At 45.6% G+C, this 18199-nt stretch overlaps 1 long non-coding RNA gene across 1 annotated transcript; it reads left to right on the forward strand.

The window, feature by feature from the left end:
* The first annotated feature begins 1264 nt into the window (after positions 1-1264).
* On the forward strand, positions 1265-17748 carry LOC124525887 (uncharacterized). Its single transcript, XR_006965576.1, has 3 exons — positions 1265-1388; positions 6508-6631; positions 17090-17748. It is a non-coding gene; the product is annotated as an uncharacterized LOC124525887 (long non-coding RNA).
* The last annotated feature ends 451 nt before the right edge of the window (positions 17749-18199 follow it).

An 18199-nucleotide genomic window follows, 5' to 3' on the forward strand; every position in this document is an offset into this window, starting at 1 on the left:
ACTTGCCAAATGGATATCTCTCCTCAGATATCCATATGGGGGAATAAAATGAGGGCAAAAGCCTACAGATATCTAGATAGCTCCTCCTTCACCCTTGTTTTATCTGTCTCAAAGCCCTTATCATTATGTAACATTATATTATATACTTATTTATTGTATTATATGTTTAGTATAAATCTTTGCCACAAGAATGTTAGTTTACAGTCTTGTTCAGTACCGTGAGTCCAGAACCTGGCATATAGCAGGTATTTAATAAATGAAGTGGGGGGGGGGGAAGAAGCAGAACTAGAAGATTCCTTGTTAAGCACAGAACTAGTACAAGGAGCATTGGATGGATTGGATGGTGGCTGGAATCTGAGTAAGGTTGCCTTGAGAACTAGTCCTGTCCTGAACACCCCATTAGATAAAACTTTTCTCATACTCTTAAATATTTTTTTCTGGCACAGAATTGCTGGATCTTAGCTCCCAAATCAGCTCCTCTAGGAAGTCTTCCCTCTCCCCTCCTGGCAGAGCTAAGTGCTGCTTCCTTTGTGCTCCCAACGCCCCTTCGCCACACCTCCAGCAAACCATCTGATAAAATGACAGGTCTCGGTGCAGTCCTGGCATGCACCGTCTTCTCCGACCAGAGTTTCAGGAAGGCCAGGGCTGTGATTTGTTATTTATTCCTTGATCCTATGAGAGGCAGGCTCAGATGAAAGAATGCAATGGGTAGGCCCCTGAAACGAAGGTCCCTCGAAGGTCCCTCGTCTGGAACAACGTCAGGCTCCAGGGCAGGCAACTTTGCTGCTTCTACTGAAGGTGACGATGTTGAGAAAATGCGGGTGCGGTGAAACTCTTATGGCAGCGCAGTTTGTGCGTTTGTGTACAGAGGGTCAACGGCCCGGAAGGGCCACACAAAAAGACGTGCGAAGCCTAGGCCTTTACTTGCCCCAGCATCCGCAAGGGCCTATTAATCCTTAATATTCAAATTCCTCCCACTAAACCTGCCCCTCCGCGCCCAAGCCGCCTCTTTTCCCCAAATGACGGTCGATGGCAACCAATCGGGAGCTTGACACGGTTTCCACCCCCTTTTCCCTGGCCGGAATGGACACAAACCCCAGCCAATTGGTAGCGTCGTCGCCGAGGCCCCGCCCCACCCTGGCCGCCGCACCCAATGGCGGGCGGGCTCGCGGCGGCGCCGGGGGCGGGGCGCGGGCGCGCAGGTGCAGCAGCGCGCAGGCCGGCCGGGAGGGCGGGGCGCGACGTCGGCCGTGCGGGGTCCCGGCGTCGGCGGCGCGCGCGCTCCCTCCTCTCAGAGAGAGGGCTGTGGTAAAAGCCGTCCGGAAAATGGCCGCCGCCGCCGCTGCCGCGCCGAGCGGAGGAGGAGGAGGAGGCGAGGAGGAGAGACTGTGAGTGGGACCGCCGTGGCCGCGGGCGGGGACCCTTGCCGGGGGGCGGAGGGTAGGGGCGGGACGTGGCGCGGGAGGGGCCCGCGGGGTCGGGCGACACGGCTGGCGGATGGCGTCCCTCCTCTCTACCCTCCCCCTCCCGCCGCCACCGGTGACGGCTCCCCCCTCGGCCCGTCACCCGCACTCGCGGTGACCGTCCTCGGCGCGGTCTCCCAGGGCAGCCTTCGCCTGGCGCCCCCCTCCCTCCCGCCTCCGGCGCGCATCCCGGCCCCCGGGCCCGCGGGCGCCCCTGTCGCCGGGGTTTTGCCTGTCGGGGCTGCGCGCGCGTCGTGCCCTTCTCGGGGCTTCGGGCCCGCGGCGTCGTCGCGCGCCCGCCGCCCCAGCCTCTCCCTGGATCGCGCTCTCCCCTCTCCCTCCCTCGCGCGCCCCCTCTGCCGTTACTCGGCCCCCCCACCGGCGCGCGTGCGCAGTCCGCCTCCCGTCGGGAGAGTGCGCCACAAGGGCTCCTGCGCTCTCACCCCCATCTCCAGGCTTTGCCTCCCCCTCCTTCTCGCCCATTCCATGACTTTCTGCCCCCACTGCGAGCGAGTCGGTCCACCATCTCCTTTTCTTTCTAGCAGGAGCAAGTAGGTGGGAATTATTGTCCACCCACCAAAGGGACTAGACATTGTGTTCCTGGTCCCACAACTCATCATAAAGAGGCGGTTATAGTTCCCATCAGGAGCCGTAGGTAGGGGACTGCGTGTCAGGGAGCACCAGAGGCTCTTCGGTGGGAGTGCGCCCCCAGGGTCTTTGGGGGGTTCCGTGGCCTCAGAATATGAGCGCCCTTCCATCCTCCCCGCCCCCCTTCGCCGGAGATCTTCCAGTTACATAAGTGGAGTGGGACATAGTATGTAACCGGCTCCTGTGGTCCTGGAGCGCGCCCTGCTCAAGATCATCATTACGATGGGGGCAAGTTCATCGCATCGCTGTGGTTCCTGTCCATTGCCCCTGAAAGTTTATTTCCTTTTTAGTTTGGTTATAACTGAATCACCCAGACTGAAACTCAGGTGACTTTTACGTGGTGTGGCATTGTTTCTGTGGGTTTTGCCCTTAAGACTTAATGTCATCGTAAAGAGTCTAAAAAAATTGCTTTCACCGAGAAGACCGTTGATGACCTTGCTAAGTGGACCCGAGCCTGGGAAAGCTTGCTCTGGAATACCTACCTCTGTGGTGGTCGCCTGTGTCGTGAGTGTGTTCGTTGTGGATTGGTCACAGCAGAAATGGGCTCCACCACAAAAGTGATATTCCTGACTCATGGTCAGGCAGATGTGTGCTTTTGGTTCTTTTTCCAGGAACAGGAATGGACTCTGCAGAGCCATTCACACATTGTGTCTCTGTTGTGTGGGATCGGTACCCCAAATTGTGAGATGGTAGGCTCGAATTCAGGGGGGTGGTTGGTGATGGTGGAAGCAAATCTAGCAGCGCGTGATGCCGAGTGGCTTAGACTTTGGAAGACTCTCACAAGTTTCAGGTGTTTTGTTATACTAGAAAAATGAAGCTTATTGGTGCCATGGTAGTAAAATTGACTGTTGTTAACAGGCAGTTATTACTTGCGGAGAAATTTGGGGTTCGTGGCCAGAATTTTCATTTGGATCTCAACGATTTCAGTTAACAAGATTAAGCTGACCTCTTGGGTATTTTGAAATATGCTGGATCCTTATGAAAACAAAAACGGTGTCTGGGTTTTTTGTTTTTTTTTTTTTTTTAGGTCTTTTAGGAATTTCCACCAAGGATTTAGGGAATAGGCTTATTTATGGGTTTTTTTTAGAACTTCTATTTCAAACTCCAGTCAAGAAGCCTAGGAAACACTTTTATTTTCTTACCCGGACACAGAAGAACTGTAAGGGGCACAGCCAATCTAGTAGAGTACAGTCAGTTAAATTAGTTGCCACAGACACCGATTTGTGGCATGTCAGCTTCATGGCCGAACACTGAGGGACATTCCTATCCACAGACACACAAAGATTCCAAGGTTTGTGCATCTGAGCCACTGATGTGACAGGATGAGGACTCTGCTTTGTTTTGCATCATTGGCAATGCGCTTGCCTCCTCGGGTGCCCCTCCAGTTAGCTGTCCGTCATACCCCCAGCCTTCTAAACAGCACAGGCTGCTTCCAGAGTATAGTTTCTTCGAAAAGTGCCTGGTGGCATCTGAACTCTGTATTCCGACAGCTTGACTCTATGGCTTTTTTGCTATTAGGGGCCTATCACACCGTCCTATTTCTTGTTGTTACAAATGTGCCTGGGATGCTTGAAACCTAGAGTAGCAAGTCTTTATTTCACCTGATAGAGCATGATGTGCTCAAACCGTACTCCCCCTTTTGTGCTGTTTCCCTATTGGGAGGGTTAGAATACAATTTTGCATTCTATATGCAGTCTCCAGTTAGAGTCATTGTTCCTTCTTTGCTCTGTTTCTATGTAGCCAAATCTAGATGGTGGGGAGGCACCCTGTGGAGTTTGGCTAGATAAGTCCAATATGATGTCACCCCCACTCGAATACTGCTTCTCCCATGTGGACATAGAATGAGAAGAGCAGAGGTAAAATTGTTAGTTCCTTACTCCAGTCCCGTTTCCACCGCTAATGTATCTGCCTGGGACTATTTGCATGATAAATGTGTGTCCTGGAACCTGTAATCTTTTCAAAAGGCAAATATCAGTGGACATCTTTTAATTGGTTAGGAGCAGTGTGTCCTAGGCTGCTTGAGTTATCGATGAGAATACCTACCTCTGTGGTGGTCACCAGGAGAGAATCACAGAAAATGTTTCACGTTTGTAGTAACTACAGTTGACTTTTGAATGATGCAGGGATTAGGGGCCCTGACCCGCACCCCCAATGCAGGTGACAATCCACGTATAACTTTTGACTCCCCCCAAATTTAACTACTAATAGCCTACTGTTGACCGGAAGTCTCACCATTAACATAAACAGTTGATTAACGTATTTTGTATGTCATGTGTGTTATATGCTGTATTCTTACGATATAGATAGTAAAGAAGACGTTGTTAAGAAAATCATGGGGAGGAGAGAATACATTTACAGGACTGTACTGAAAAAAAATCTGCATATAAGTGGACCCGCATAGTTCAAACCTGAGTTATTCAGGGATCAACTGTAGTGTCTGTAGTGTTTTAAGTGCACGGGATTGGACGGGTCGGGGAAACACAGTCCTAGACTGGTGGTGAGTTCCAGGGAGCACAGCAGGACACCTGCTTGTTTTCACCACCCTCTGCTTTGGTGACGTGCGTGCAGACACAACCTGTTTTCTTCCGTAGAGCATTATTGCTGTTCCAACAGAAGGACCTTGTCCTCAATTTTTCTATACCAGCCTTCTCCAGTCAAATTGCCGTTGTCACCACTGTGCCTTTACCTTGTTTCCAGCAGGACAGATGTCTTCTTCCTTGGGCTCACTTACACAAAAGTTACGCTCTTATGCCTTTATCTGTTCTCTTCTGCCTTTCTCTTGCAAGGACCTTTTTCCTTTTGAAATCTTGATTCGCATGCCGTTACTAAGTACTTGGCTCTACCATGTTTGATGGTAGGTAATGGTGTTCAGGGGAACTGAATGGGAATTTGGCAGCAGGCAGGGTATCCCCACTCCCATAGCAAAAGAGGGGTGGTCATTCTCATGAATAAAGCCTTGGCCTTTATAATTTCTTCAAGGCACACTTATGTTGGGTCTGCTGGCATATGAAGGTGTCCTCACCGTGGCTGTTTTGCAGTTACTCCAGATGTCTGAACTCTCAGGAGCGAGCCTTAGGAAGGGTTCACTTGTCTTCCTTGCCTAGGAGCTGGGGGCACCATATATGTAGACCTACAAATTACTGCTTTATTGGGTGTTTGTCTACCTGCTTTCATTTGCTGGCTCTTTTTTTCCATGAAATCGTGAGTTAATCAAAGATCTTAAAAATTTCAGAGCTGGAAGGCACCTTAGTCCAGCTCCCTCAGTTTACAAGTAAAAAACAAATTGTGGCTGTGAGAAGTTGTGGCTTTGCCAGGGCCTCCCAGCCAGGGTACCAGTTTGATTTTTATGATATAGCTGAGTAGTACCGTTACCTTGACTTCTGGATTTCAAAGCATTCTATGACTTGACTATCTAAGGGAATTGTAAGGCCTCACTGCACCTCAACAGATAATTCTAGGTGGTATCCTGGTAGTTATAGACCAGTGGTAAAAACTTAGTTGGTGTTGCCCTTCCTCTGAGTTTAATTACATGAGTAATTGCTTGTGTGAATAGTCTCGAAGTCGTATGCTCTAGGCTTTTTTAGTCTAAAGATAAAAGTGCCGCTCTTGGGCCAGTAAGGGTACCAGAGATTAGCTAATGTGGGGCGGTTTAGGTTTTAACAAGGAAATGATGGTTATATTGATGAAAAAAATGTAATGACAAAAGTCTTTTGAACATGTTCAAAAGCAAAACAGAAACTATCGAATTAATAACTTAGTTTGTTGAACATCACGATTTACTGATCTGAGAGGCTTAACAGTGATCACTCTGAAGCACACGTGCGTATTTTGGAGGAGGGCTTTGGATCTCCCAGGGCGCTTGGTTTCTGTTGGTGCTGCTTTCTCGCTTTCTCTCTCTCTCTCTCTCTCTCTCTCTCTCTCTTTCTCAGGGTTAAAGCTCCTTTAAGCGATGTTACAGCAGCTCATTTCAAATTCAGCTGCTTGAAAAAAAAAAGGGGACACTTTGCCTCTGGATTTTGCATGTTCTTTTTGGGATGACATTTTGATGTTGCATGTTCTGTTGAACATGTGTTCTCTCCCTGAGTATTTCTGCATGACATAGCGCAAGAAATACTTACCGGGGATCACCACTAACGGTCTGCTGTATAAAAGTGTCGAAATGTCCCTCAGAGGTGACAAGGCTTGTGATAGTGTTGATTTTAACACACACGGATCTTTATTTTAGTAATGTGTGTTATGTTCTAGTAGTCGGTTTATCCTTTGTTTCTAGTAGGTAAGCTGGGAAATAGTATAGTACTTTGTCTATATGTTTATCTTCAGAATGTCCCAAATAGCCCTGGGAAAAAGGTCGTGCAGCACAATGGGGGCTTTCAACTTACGATTTTCTTTGTTTTAGGCTCCATAAAAATACAGACTCACCAGTTCCTGCTTTGATGTGACATGTGACTCCCCAGAATACATCTTGCTTCTGTAGACCAGCTCCAACAGGATTCCATGGTAGCTGGAATGTTAGGGCTCAGGTAAGTAACCTTCCTTTTTTTTTTTTTAGTATATGTCCTGGTTTGGCCATCTGTTTTTAAAAAAAAAAAAAAGGAAAAAAAAAAACAAGATGTACTACTCTTGGACAGTATAAAAGTACCCCAAAGACTAAAGATATAACTGTGCCAAACTGTGCCATATAATAAAAAAAAGTCACTTCCCTGAGCCCTGAAAGGTCAGTTTGGGTAGGGTTACTTGGTAGCCACAGCGTGATCTGGGGGCGGGCGTCAGATTAGAGCCGGAACTGGTGATCTGCAACTTCAGTTCACCTTGAAGCAGGTCAGCTGAGCTGAGAGCCCTTTGACTGAGCTCTTCACCTGCCACTGCTGCTGTTGCCTAGCGGTCTTCAGCGTGGTGCTTTGTGTGCTTTGGTCTTGGGTAAATGACTTCCTGGTCAGTGTTAGTGCTCAGTGGGAAAACATGTTCAGTTATGGGGACTGATGAGTGGTCCCCTAGAAGGACGGCCTCCTGAAAGCTGTCCCAGAGCAGCAGAGCCCATGGCTAATAAGGTGTGCACGGGAACTGAAGAGAGCACCCAGACACGGGTCTGGCTCTTGAGACTCTAGAGCAGAATGAATGTCTTTTGAAAAGCTGAGGATCTAAGCCAGACGAGGTCTGACACTCAGGTGCTCTCTCAGCCACACTTTGGGCTACTTTGGTACCATTGTGTGGACTTTAATTTTGTAAAAATTAATGGTTCCTTAATTTCTCAACTGTCAGGCTCAATATCTCCAGCTTTTTTAAAATCAGTGGTCACTCCCTGTTTGATGTTTTGACACCTGGATTTCAAACATTCCATGTGGTAAGGCAGAACATACTAATTGAATTTTTCCGTTCTTTTCCTTAAGAAAAAATGTGAGTTTACACATATGCTGCCATTATGATTCCAGCTGAGACCCCCCCAGTAGCACTTTGTTGTGTCTCTCTGGTAGTTTCGGACGCCTCAGTCTAAAGCTTTATGGACATCCGTGACACAGCCTGTTTGGGGACTATGTAAAGGGCTGGGATTTGGGTGGAGGAGAATAGAAGGTGTGAAGGAGTGAAGAGCCTGGCACTGCCTGCAAGTCCCAAATTTGGTTCCACTTCTGATCCTGTGACTCAGATTGTCATTTCTCCTTGATTGCTGCGGGGTGTACTCTGGGCCCTGCTGACAGGACGTTCTTTGTGCACCACGTATTTATGCTGGTGGGAGTTGTGTGGCTGGCGCTTTGTGCATTGTCTCAGAAATTGCGTGGACTAAATGTCATATGGGCAGTGAATGGGTTTCTTCTGGTAGATGTTAGGCCTGGGGGATGGCTTATGTTTTTAATAGTCTTTTTCTCAGATTATGAATGGATTTTATAAAACAGGCAGTGGTCACTCTATCTAGTTCCTTCTAAGAAATGTAAAAAATATCTCTTAGTACTTATGAGTGGGAAAGACACAGCCACTTAAGCTGCAAGAAACTTTGGAAGGAATTCTCCAAGGATAGAACCTGTGTTTAGTAGATAAGTGTTTGATATCTTGTTATTTTCCTTCTTTTCCTTTTTTAAGAAATTATAAAAATAATGCATGCTTTTATGGAAAACAAACCATTTTAAAGCCTACCGTGTAAAAAGATGAAAGCTCCCTGTTAGTCTCCGTGCTCATTACCCAGAGTAACCACTATGAATGTAGATCCTTCTGAGTCTTCTCAGGCTCTACAAATATGCACTCTTTGTGTTTTTAACAAAATGAGGATAATATCATACATATTCCGCATCTATCCAAATCCATGTGATACGTTTCTTTCTGCCTCACTTCTGTTAAGTAGCAGTGTGATCTGGTGCTGACTTACTGTCCTGCATTGTCCTCCTGTTGGTTTTCCCACTGGTTTGCTATTAAACATACTACAGGATTGAACTTCCTTGTGTGCCACTCTTTTTGAAGAACGGCTACCTAGGCTTGGAATTGCTGATGGGTGCCACCACATTGCCTTCCAAAATGGCTGTCTCAGTTCTCATGACAGTCTGAGAAAGTACCGCTTCCTATACCCTCCCTGAATTGGATGCCCATCTTTTAAATTTGTGCTCCTTGGGTTATTACCGAGGCTGAACCTCAGTAATCATCAGCCATTTGTATTTGGTCTTTGTGAATTGCCTATTCATGTTCTGCGTTTATTCTTCCATCAGGATGTTTCTTTTTACGTTGATTTGTAAGAACTTGTATTAAGGATATTCTTTGTCGTCGTGCAGATGTTTTCCTACTTTGTCATATATCTTTTGATTCTCTGCTTGTCATGTTGCCGTATCCAATTTCTGTTATGATTTCTTCTTTTGATTTTGTACTTAGAACATCCTTTCCCACTTAAAGAACGTGTGAATATTCGTCTATATATTTTTTCTTCCTAAAAAAACGTGATGTACTGTATTAATATATACAAAAGAATCTTCTAGGTAAGTTGTCCTTTGTTTTTCATATGGTTATAAAAATGCCTGGTTTTGTATTGAGCATCGGGTAAGGATGGGATCGAGAGCCCACTTAGCCAGTCGTGTCATAGCCGCGTGGGGATTCAGTCAGTCATCTGGTCTTCACCTTTATCATTTGTCGACTTCAAGTAAACAAACATCTCTTACTTTTCTCTTTCCGAAGTTTTTCTTTGTGAGACTTGATGGCAAGCCTGTCAGCAGATAATCATTTATTCATTCACCCAACAAATATTCCAGGCAGGGGCAGCGTTGGGCCCTGCAAGTGCTGCCTTCTCCTTGACTTGGGGCAGGGCTCTAGAGGCTGCAGTGCCAGTGGCTGCGGCCGCAGTGCTCATTCCAGAAGACTCAAGAAAATAGTGGATCTTCACAAAGTAGGTTTCGGATCAACGAAGAGGAATCCAGAGGGTGTGTGCATGTGTGTGTGTTTAAAATTCTGACACAGAAGTTAGAGCTTAGGGTAGACCGAAACATAAGCATAGTTTGTTTTCTGTCTCATGTAATTGCGGGCTGATTTTTGTCTTGAATTATGATGAGGGCTTTTTGCTGTTGAAACAGTTCTATATTCGGCTATCTCGGTTGTGATGGAATAAAAGTTGTGTACTGATAAAAATGGTAATTTTCTTCTATGATTTTGAAGCATTTCTGTAATAGCTGATAAAAATAAAGTCAGGCTTTTGGTGAATATATTCTTAGGGGAAAAAGTGTAATTTTTTGCAGCTTGCATCATTTAAATCTAATAAATAACCTTAAAACTGAAGTGGAATCCTGGTTTGGAATGAGAAGTATTTTTTTACTTAGAGAAGGGATATGAACAACTTATGATTAAGGAAAAAGCTTCCTGTATGAGGCTGCTTTTTTCATGAATTTTAAAAATAAGTATATGATACAGAATGAGAAAGGTTGTATAAAAGGTTATATGGTTAAAGAGCTCCTTGCCACCCTGTCCCCAGATATCCATTTCTCTCCCTGGAGGCAGCCATCATTACCAGTTGTTTTTTTGTTAATCTCTGTGTGTGTGCATGTATGTGTGTGTGTGTGTGTGTGTGTGCAGTTTTTAAATTGTGCTAAAATATACGTAACAAGATTTACCATTTTAGCCATTTTTAAGTGGACACTTCTGTGACACGGAGTACGTTCTTGTGCAGCCATCCCCATTATGCATCTCCAGGATCCTTTTCATCTTGCAAAACCAAAACCATCTCCATTAAACTGTAATTCCCTATTCCCCCTTCCCCAGCCCCTGGCAGCTACCCTTCTCCTTTTTGTTTCTATGAAATTGATTATTCTAGGTACCTCATATTATATTTTATAATCGTGTTTATATATTTTGTGGGCATATGCACACAAACAAGGGTGTGTGTGTGTGTGTGTGTGTGTGTATGTTTGTGTGTGTTTACACAAACAATGAAATGCCATGCACATTTCCAAAATTTGCTCTTTTTAGTGAATGTATCTTGGAGATTGGTATCAGTTTCTATAGAGCTGTATCATTCTTTTTAAGGGTTGCTTTACTAGTATAGAAGAAATTCCTAGAGATGGGGCTTGCTTGGTCAAGGGGTATGTGCATTTTAAACTTGGAGAGATATTGCCAAGTCAAGGGTGACCTTTTAATTGCATAGTTTTAAAGAAAAGACTACATATGAGGAGATGAGCACACGAATTTATGTCTGCAGTGCTATTTGTAGAGACTAGAGAGCTGTTAATTAGGCTAGGAAGAAATAATTTTTAGCAGTTAGCACTAGAAAGCAAAACTTCGGAAGCTTCCATTTCATCAGATGTGACCTCATGTGAGCAGAGCCTGTGAGGCAGGACCCTTTACTTGACAAGGGGAACTTCAGCCAGTTCTCGTTTGTGAATATTGAAGAAAATGGAGCATTTTTATTTTGCTACTAAGTTGCAGTGGCTCCTTGGGACTCAGAGTTACAGGGTCTCCTGAAGCTGCTGGACCTTCTGTCTCATTTGTATTGTAATATGCATAAGGAATATACTGGAAGTATTCAGGACCAGAATGCTGTTGCGTCATGCTCTTTGATACTTTATAGAGCAATACTTCATTAATTTACCCTATACCAATTGAGTGTCTATTCTGTCATTTACTGTACTAGACGGTACAGACTTCCACTATCCTCAGTGATCTGATCTAAAAGAAGATACAGATCGGCAAACAGACGTTATTTACAAGGGGCCAAATGCTACGATGGAGGAGTACTGACCACTGAGGGAACACATCAACGTTAGAGAGGTCCCACCTAGACTTGAAAGTGAGATTGGGGAGGACACGTCTTTGAAAAGTGACCTCCACGACCTGAACCATAAGGCAACATTAGCTAGTCCAGGAGAAGGTGGAACATAGGAGTGGGGGAGAGACCAGCATGCACAGAGGCTCAGACAAGAGAGAACTGTTGGGCTGGGCCTGAGGAGTTTGGAGGATGGAGATGAGACAGGTGCGGCAAGCCAGGCCTAAGGGCTAGGAGCAGTTTGCAGAGTGTGCTGGTAGGAAATCAGACACACCACACCAGCTGTGCTAAGCAGGCTCTGCTTTCCTTCTAAGTCACACCCCATTCTGAGATGTTCCCACGCCCCAGAAGGCAGTGTAAGGAGCTCTGGCCATCCATCCTGTCCCCTTGCCATCCCCATGGCTCTGGAGGCCATCTGCCCTGAGCTGGCTTCCCACCCACCCATCAGGGCCCCGGGGCTCTCCCTGCAGGTCTCTTTATGGAACCTTCCTTCCCTCCACTTCTGCCCCAGGAGACCCATGAGGAGAGGGCTTCCCATTCTCCAGCACACTTCCTTCTGTGATACTCCATGCCGAGAGGAGGGCGGGAGCTTGTGTGGCATGACCGTCCACTCTGGTGCCAAACTCACTGCTTAGTTCTTCTGATTTTTATTTATTATTATTATTATTATTTTTTACCAAGACTTTCATGGTGAAGAAAGCAGTGCATAATCAAGCTCACTCTGTCTTGTCAAGGGCCAGGTCCACCCTGATGAGCCACCACGGATGGCACTGCTGCGATTCCCACAAGCCTGGGCTCAGGAGGTTGGATCAGAGCCCTCTTTACCTCTTCTCTGTGTGGCTACTCCTTGGCCCTCCCTTAGGCCATCCTGACCCTCCCATCTTTGAGGTCTTGCCTTCCTGCAGTCCTCCTGGCCCTCTTCCTCCCCAGCCTCTGCACTCTGCTCAAGCGTTAGCTACTCCGGTGCTTTCCACTTGGACCTCAGAAACGTTAGCAGTTTGCCCTGTTCACATCAGCCTCCTTTATGGAGCTCCATGTGACGGCTCCCGTGAAGTCCCGGGCACGGTTGCACTTGCTTGCCCTGCCTCCCTGAGGTGGCCTGTCCTCCGCAGGTGATGGGGATGCTCTCCATGCAGGCTTTATGCTGCGTTACACGTGAGAATGTATAACGTTCAAAACTGTTTTTACAGGCTTGCGGGAGGGTGTCCTACTGGATGTAACATTCTGCAACTCGCTCTTTTCACTTGGTACTTGGCTTTTGAGTTTGGTCCGTGTTGCTCTGTACAGACCTTCATTCAACATGTCTCCTTGTGCTGTAGAAACATCTTTACAACAGAAGCCCCACCAGAGCCCAGAGGGAGAATGGAATTTAGAGAAACGGGGATTGACATCTGGTTTATGTTTACATCCTTTGGTCCTATTAACCAAGAAGATATTTTTATTTCTTTGTTTGTGAAAGCTTTCCACACAAAAAAAGGCATCCATTTTCTAGATTTATTAATAGGGCAGTCCAAAGGTTTTATTTTTAGATTTGAAAGAAAGCAAAGCAGGCTTCTGAGATACGCACGTTTCCCTTTGTTCCCATCTTTGCAGCATTCCACACTGCTGCTAAAACACAGACGTGAGCACTTTAAAGCATGAGCTGACCTCTACATGTGGATTCTTCTTGAAAATATTAAAGTATTTTGACTTCTTTGGGGCCTCTAGTGGTACTCAAGTTTTGATAGTACTTTGATAAGTTATATTTTAATTTTGTCTATACATATTCAATAATACAGTTTTAAAGTATAAATTTGTGTGTTTCTGGTTTTTGTGTTTTTGTAAACAGCAGAAGGTATCGGTCCATATTAGTGCTAATTTGCTCTAATATTTTCAGCTGTTTTTGGAATTGCACTTGGCAAAAAAACACAAACGTCTGCAGTTGTGACAGTTTGTCTTTTTGTTCCACTTAACTCCAGAATAAATAATTCTAGTGATTTTTTTTCTAGGCTCGTAAGAACATAGGAATGATTAAAGTCGTCGTAATACTTAAGGAGTTAGGGAAAGTTGAAAAGTCTTTAAGTGGTCACCCTATAAAAAATGTTAATGTAGCTTGTATGCAGCTGTCTAAAATTGCTTAGCCATTCTTCTAAGTTGTTTAAGACAAAAATGTAGTATTTATTAAGCTCTTTATTTTTTAATTCCACAAGTAATTTTATCATTGTGGAAAACACATATGGAAATGACTGTGGAAATTCCACCACGCGGAGAAAACTGCCGTTACTGTTTGGTCTGTATGTTCTTAGACCAACGGTTCTGACTCATGGTTGAAAATCCACGGGTTCCGTAACCTTGGATGGGAAAAATACTTCATCTTGATTTTCACTAACCTCTCACTGAAAATTCAGTTTTCCTTCAATGACAAATGTAGGCCACAGACCATGGTAGTGTTAGGAGTACCTGTGACTTTGTCACCAGTAGAGATGAAAGATGCTTTCTTACCACATTACAGTTACAGATATTTTAGAAACATCATTTGTCCTTATCATACTTCAAACTTAGGGTAGTTATTAGACCTAGGTGTTTAATGGTTTCCCAAAGAAGCACATAATACTCCAGCACCATCTCGATGTGCATAATTCATCAGTTTCTATGTATTTAATTTTATGCATTTCAAAACATTCTTCTGAGAAGGGTTGCGGAGAGTCAGAAGGGCCTGCGGCAGAAGAAGGTTAAGAACACCCAGTGTGTATGTTATGCCGTGCGACTGCAGACATCGGAACTGCCAGCCCTTGAGTAGTCAGTATGTGGGGAAAAGAGTAAAGAAAGCCCTAGAGCACAAGTGCCAGAAAGGGAGACAAAATGGCATTTAAAGCTTACTTCAAACTATTCTGTCAAATATTTTTATGAACCCATTTAGTGTTTTTGCAAAATCCGTGCAAAGTGTAATGCAACTAAAACTGTTTAAGAATGCTTAATACCACATAAATTTCTTGATAAATAATAGTCTTAAAGTTACCTTTGCTGTTGGCATTTTAAACATTTTTCTTGGGGCCCCTGCATGGCTCAGTCGGTTAAGCGTCTGACTTCGGCACTCAGGTCACGATCTCACGGTTTGTGAGTTCAAGCCCCACATCAGGCTCTGTGCTGATAGCTCAGAGCCTGGCGCCTGCTTCGGACTCTGTGTCTCCCTCTCTCTCTCTGCCCCTCCCCCACTTGCACTCTGTCTCTCCCTCAAAAATAACCATTAAAAATTAAAATTCTTCTAGAGTCTTCCTTATGCACCCTGTGCATACGTACATTCTGTTTTAAATAAATGGGATGATATTATAAATGTACTGTTGTAACTTGCCTTTTTTCCTCAGTGATGGGTTGTAGATATCTGTCTGTGTCAGTAAAAGTAGATTGATAACACCACCTTTCTCTAAGATGAAAATAACGTGATTGTATTTACTAACTATAAAAATAATACCTGTTCAATGGAAATTTTTTTTAGAAAATAAAGAGGAAAAGAAAGAATTGCCCATAAATCTGGCATCTACAGATAACATCTGGGGAATGTCTTCACGCCGTCATTTTTGATGATCACATGACATTTCATTGATGACTATGCCTCGATTTAATTTGGGGCATATCCATTGTTTATGTGTTTCCATTGCTTTGCTGGGTTCAGCTGTGTGCTGATGATTCCACTCTGTGCCTGCATATCTAGCCTCCCTCTTGAACCCCACATTGGATGGCCTCTTCAGTATTTCCACTTGAGTTCCTCATAGACATTTCAAACTTAACAAGTCCCAAACAGTTCCCTTGCTTTTTTTTCTCCCCTCAAATCTGCTTTTTCTCCTGTCTTTTCTAATTTTTTTTAATGTTTATTTTTGAGAGAGAGAGAGAGACAGAGCATGAGCAGGGGAGGGGCAGAGAGAGAGAGAGGGAGACCCAGAATCCGGAGCAGGATCCAGGCTCTGAGCTGTCAGCGTGGAGCCCGACTTGGGGCTCAAACCCATGGACTATGAGATCATGACCTGACCCGAAGTCGGACACTTAACCCACGGAGCCACTCAGGCGCCCCTCCTCCTGTCTTTTCTATCCCAGTAAATAGCATCAGTATCCATCCAGTTACCAATGCAGAATTCCAGGAGTTGTCCTTTGCCTTCTGTTCTTTCCCTTACCGGCGACTCATGTGGGGATCCGTGTTCAAAATGGACCTCACAGCCAGCCGTGTCTCACCACCTCTAATGCTAAGGCCTCAGTCTAAGCCCCAGGTCACCTCTCAATGGATGCAGCGGGACCTTGGGTGACATTGAACAGCTTCCTCACTGACACTCATGAAACACCACACATTTCATAGGACTATTTGTTATACTGACACTCAATTCTGAGTGACAGGACTGTTCCATATTTAGTAACTTTTTCATCTGGCTGATACCGTTCAGTTTAAATACTGAATTCCTTGCTGCTCCATGCCGAAGGATCTGCAGTTCATCAGGCTGTCCCCCAGCCATTCATCCCACGACGGAGTTAGGTGTCTCCAGTACCTCAGGCACTGTAGTAGGCAGGTGGAGACTGCTTGGTACCTTTCCTCGTGGAGCTTAAGTTTGGCAAGAGAAACAGACTTAAATAATTCACAAGTAATTATGTAATTACAGCAGGTTAAGTGCTCTGAAGGCCAAGTGGCGGTGGTGGGGGGAGGGGTGGTTACTCACCATGCTCATGAGTAATGGGGGAACAGTGAAGCCTTGGGAGGGATAAGGAAACCAGTGCTAAGGAGGCAGTGCTGAAGCCAAGACTTGAGGGGTGAACAGAAGTGGGCAGGACACAGAGTGGAGGAGGGCTTTCCCAACTGGAAAGGGCATGTGTGAAGGCCGCGAGCCTGGCAGGAGCTTAGCCCTCTAAGGCACTTACAAAGCCCTGTGTGGCTGGAGCAGAGTTGGGGCGGGGCAGGTGGCGGTGATGCAGGCAGAGAGAGGTTGACAGGCTAGGTGCAGGATTTTTTATGTTAATCTCAGAGCAATAGAAAACTACTGGAGGGTTAGGTTGTTTGGCGTTTGAGTTTTTATCAAAATACTACGGCCACTCAATAACAATATAACTCCTCAAAAGAGGTTATAGTGAAAACAACAGCCTACCCCTTCCCCTTCCTGTTCCACAGTCCAGATAGGACAGCTTTTAACTGTTTCTACTTTCAGTTTCTTTAATGGTTACCTTCAAAATTAAATCATCTGCTTATCCATCTCTCTTGGTTTACCAACTTTGCAGAATTAACTCCCTGAAATGGAAGAGGATGGCTTAGCTTCCATCACCTCCCATGTTGAGACTCACACTCACATTTTCTCTCTGACTCCGGACGGTGCTTCCTCTTCTGTCAGCTTGCGGCCGTGTGGCACTTCCCCTCTGTTAAGATGAGGATACTAGCGACCCTGCTTTTCCTCCCACCTTGACCTAAAAGCTATACTTGACCTGGGCACCTGGCTGGCTCAGTCGGTGGAGCATGCAACTCTCAATCTCGGGGTTGTGAGTTTGAGCCCCATATTGGTGTAGAGATTATGTAAAAATAAAATATTTTAAAAAATAAAATAATAAAAGCTATGCTTGATCATATTCATTCTTACAATTACTAACATTTGTGCTCTGCCCTCCAACTACATCCACGTGGTCGTAGGTTAATTCTAAAGTTGAATGAACACCTGTCAACATCCTTGACACCGTTACACGTACGTAAATATTGTTACCCTGAGGCCAAGTCACAAGTGCTAGGATTACATTCCCTTCTTTATAGGTCTGGAGTCACAGTCGCTAGACCACTCAAAGGAGAATGACCAAGCAAGGTAAAATGGATTCTCCTTTCTTACACTCCCATCACCTGCTTACAGTCTTTGCCAGAATTTAACGTGCTTCATGTTTGGACCTTGGCTTTCTTGTACAGATCTTTGTTTTCCCCACTGTTTCTGATGGCCATTTGCTCTTCCTTAATAGTATTTCCTGGTTTTGTAAAATCTTTCCAGCCGTGCTGTTTCTTTCCTGTAGTTCTGCATCGTCCTCTCTCCTGCCCCCCTCCTGCAATCTGGATGAGTACTTGCTCTCTGAGGTGGTACACAGCTGCCACCCGGGTCTTCCCTTCGCTGAGATCTTGGGTTGGAGCCACTGTTTCTCAGAAGCCATGACTTTTACATGGTTTATTCCTCATTTCCTGGATACTGGGATAGGGTGTGTGGGTAGTAAACTGTAATGGACATGGTTGTTCCTCATCACATCCATTCCCTCTTTCCCCGTTCCTAACAGGGCCCTGGTGTCATCTACCTTTCTACCTTGCTGCCGCCACCAGCAGGGATCCTTAAGACATTCCACACATTGCATTCCCTTGGCAACTGATACTGTGTTTTAATTTTTTTAGAGAGAGAGTGAGTGTGAGCCGGGGAGAGGGGTGGAAGGAGGGAGGGAGAGAGAGAGAATCAAGCAGGCCCCGTGCTCAGCACGGAGCCCAGCACGGGGCCCAATGCAGGGCTCGATCCCACGATCCCTAGAATCATGACTCAAGCCAAAACCAAGAATCGGACACTCAACCAAGTGGGCCACCTACGTGCCCCTTGGCAACTGTTACTGATCCAGGTTAGACCTATGTTCTCAGTCCACTCAGAATGAAGGGAAGGGCTTTGATGGCATGTTCAGGGTAAACCGACCCTCACTGGGTATAAATAAGGAAGATGCTGTTGGCGGCTTTGGTGTAACCTCAGACTGAGGTGTCAAGCCTGAGGACAGCACTTCCTCACCAAGGATCTGGGGGCAGATGGACAGGAGGAGCCTGGGGCCTGCTCCCGCTCTGGGCTTCCAGTTGTAGGAGAGAATACATTTTCTTACTGTGTAAGCCAGTTGGAGTTGGCTTTTCTGT

This window comes from Lynx rufus, unplaced genomic scaffold, assembly GCF_022079265.1.
Source record: "Lynx rufus isolate CCGP_SWC_20201006 ecotype Redwood Valley unplaced genomic scaffold, mLynRuf1.p SCAF_49, whole genome shotgun sequence".
NCBI lineage: Eukaryota > Metazoa > Chordata > Mammalia > Carnivora > Felidae > Lynx > Lynx rufus.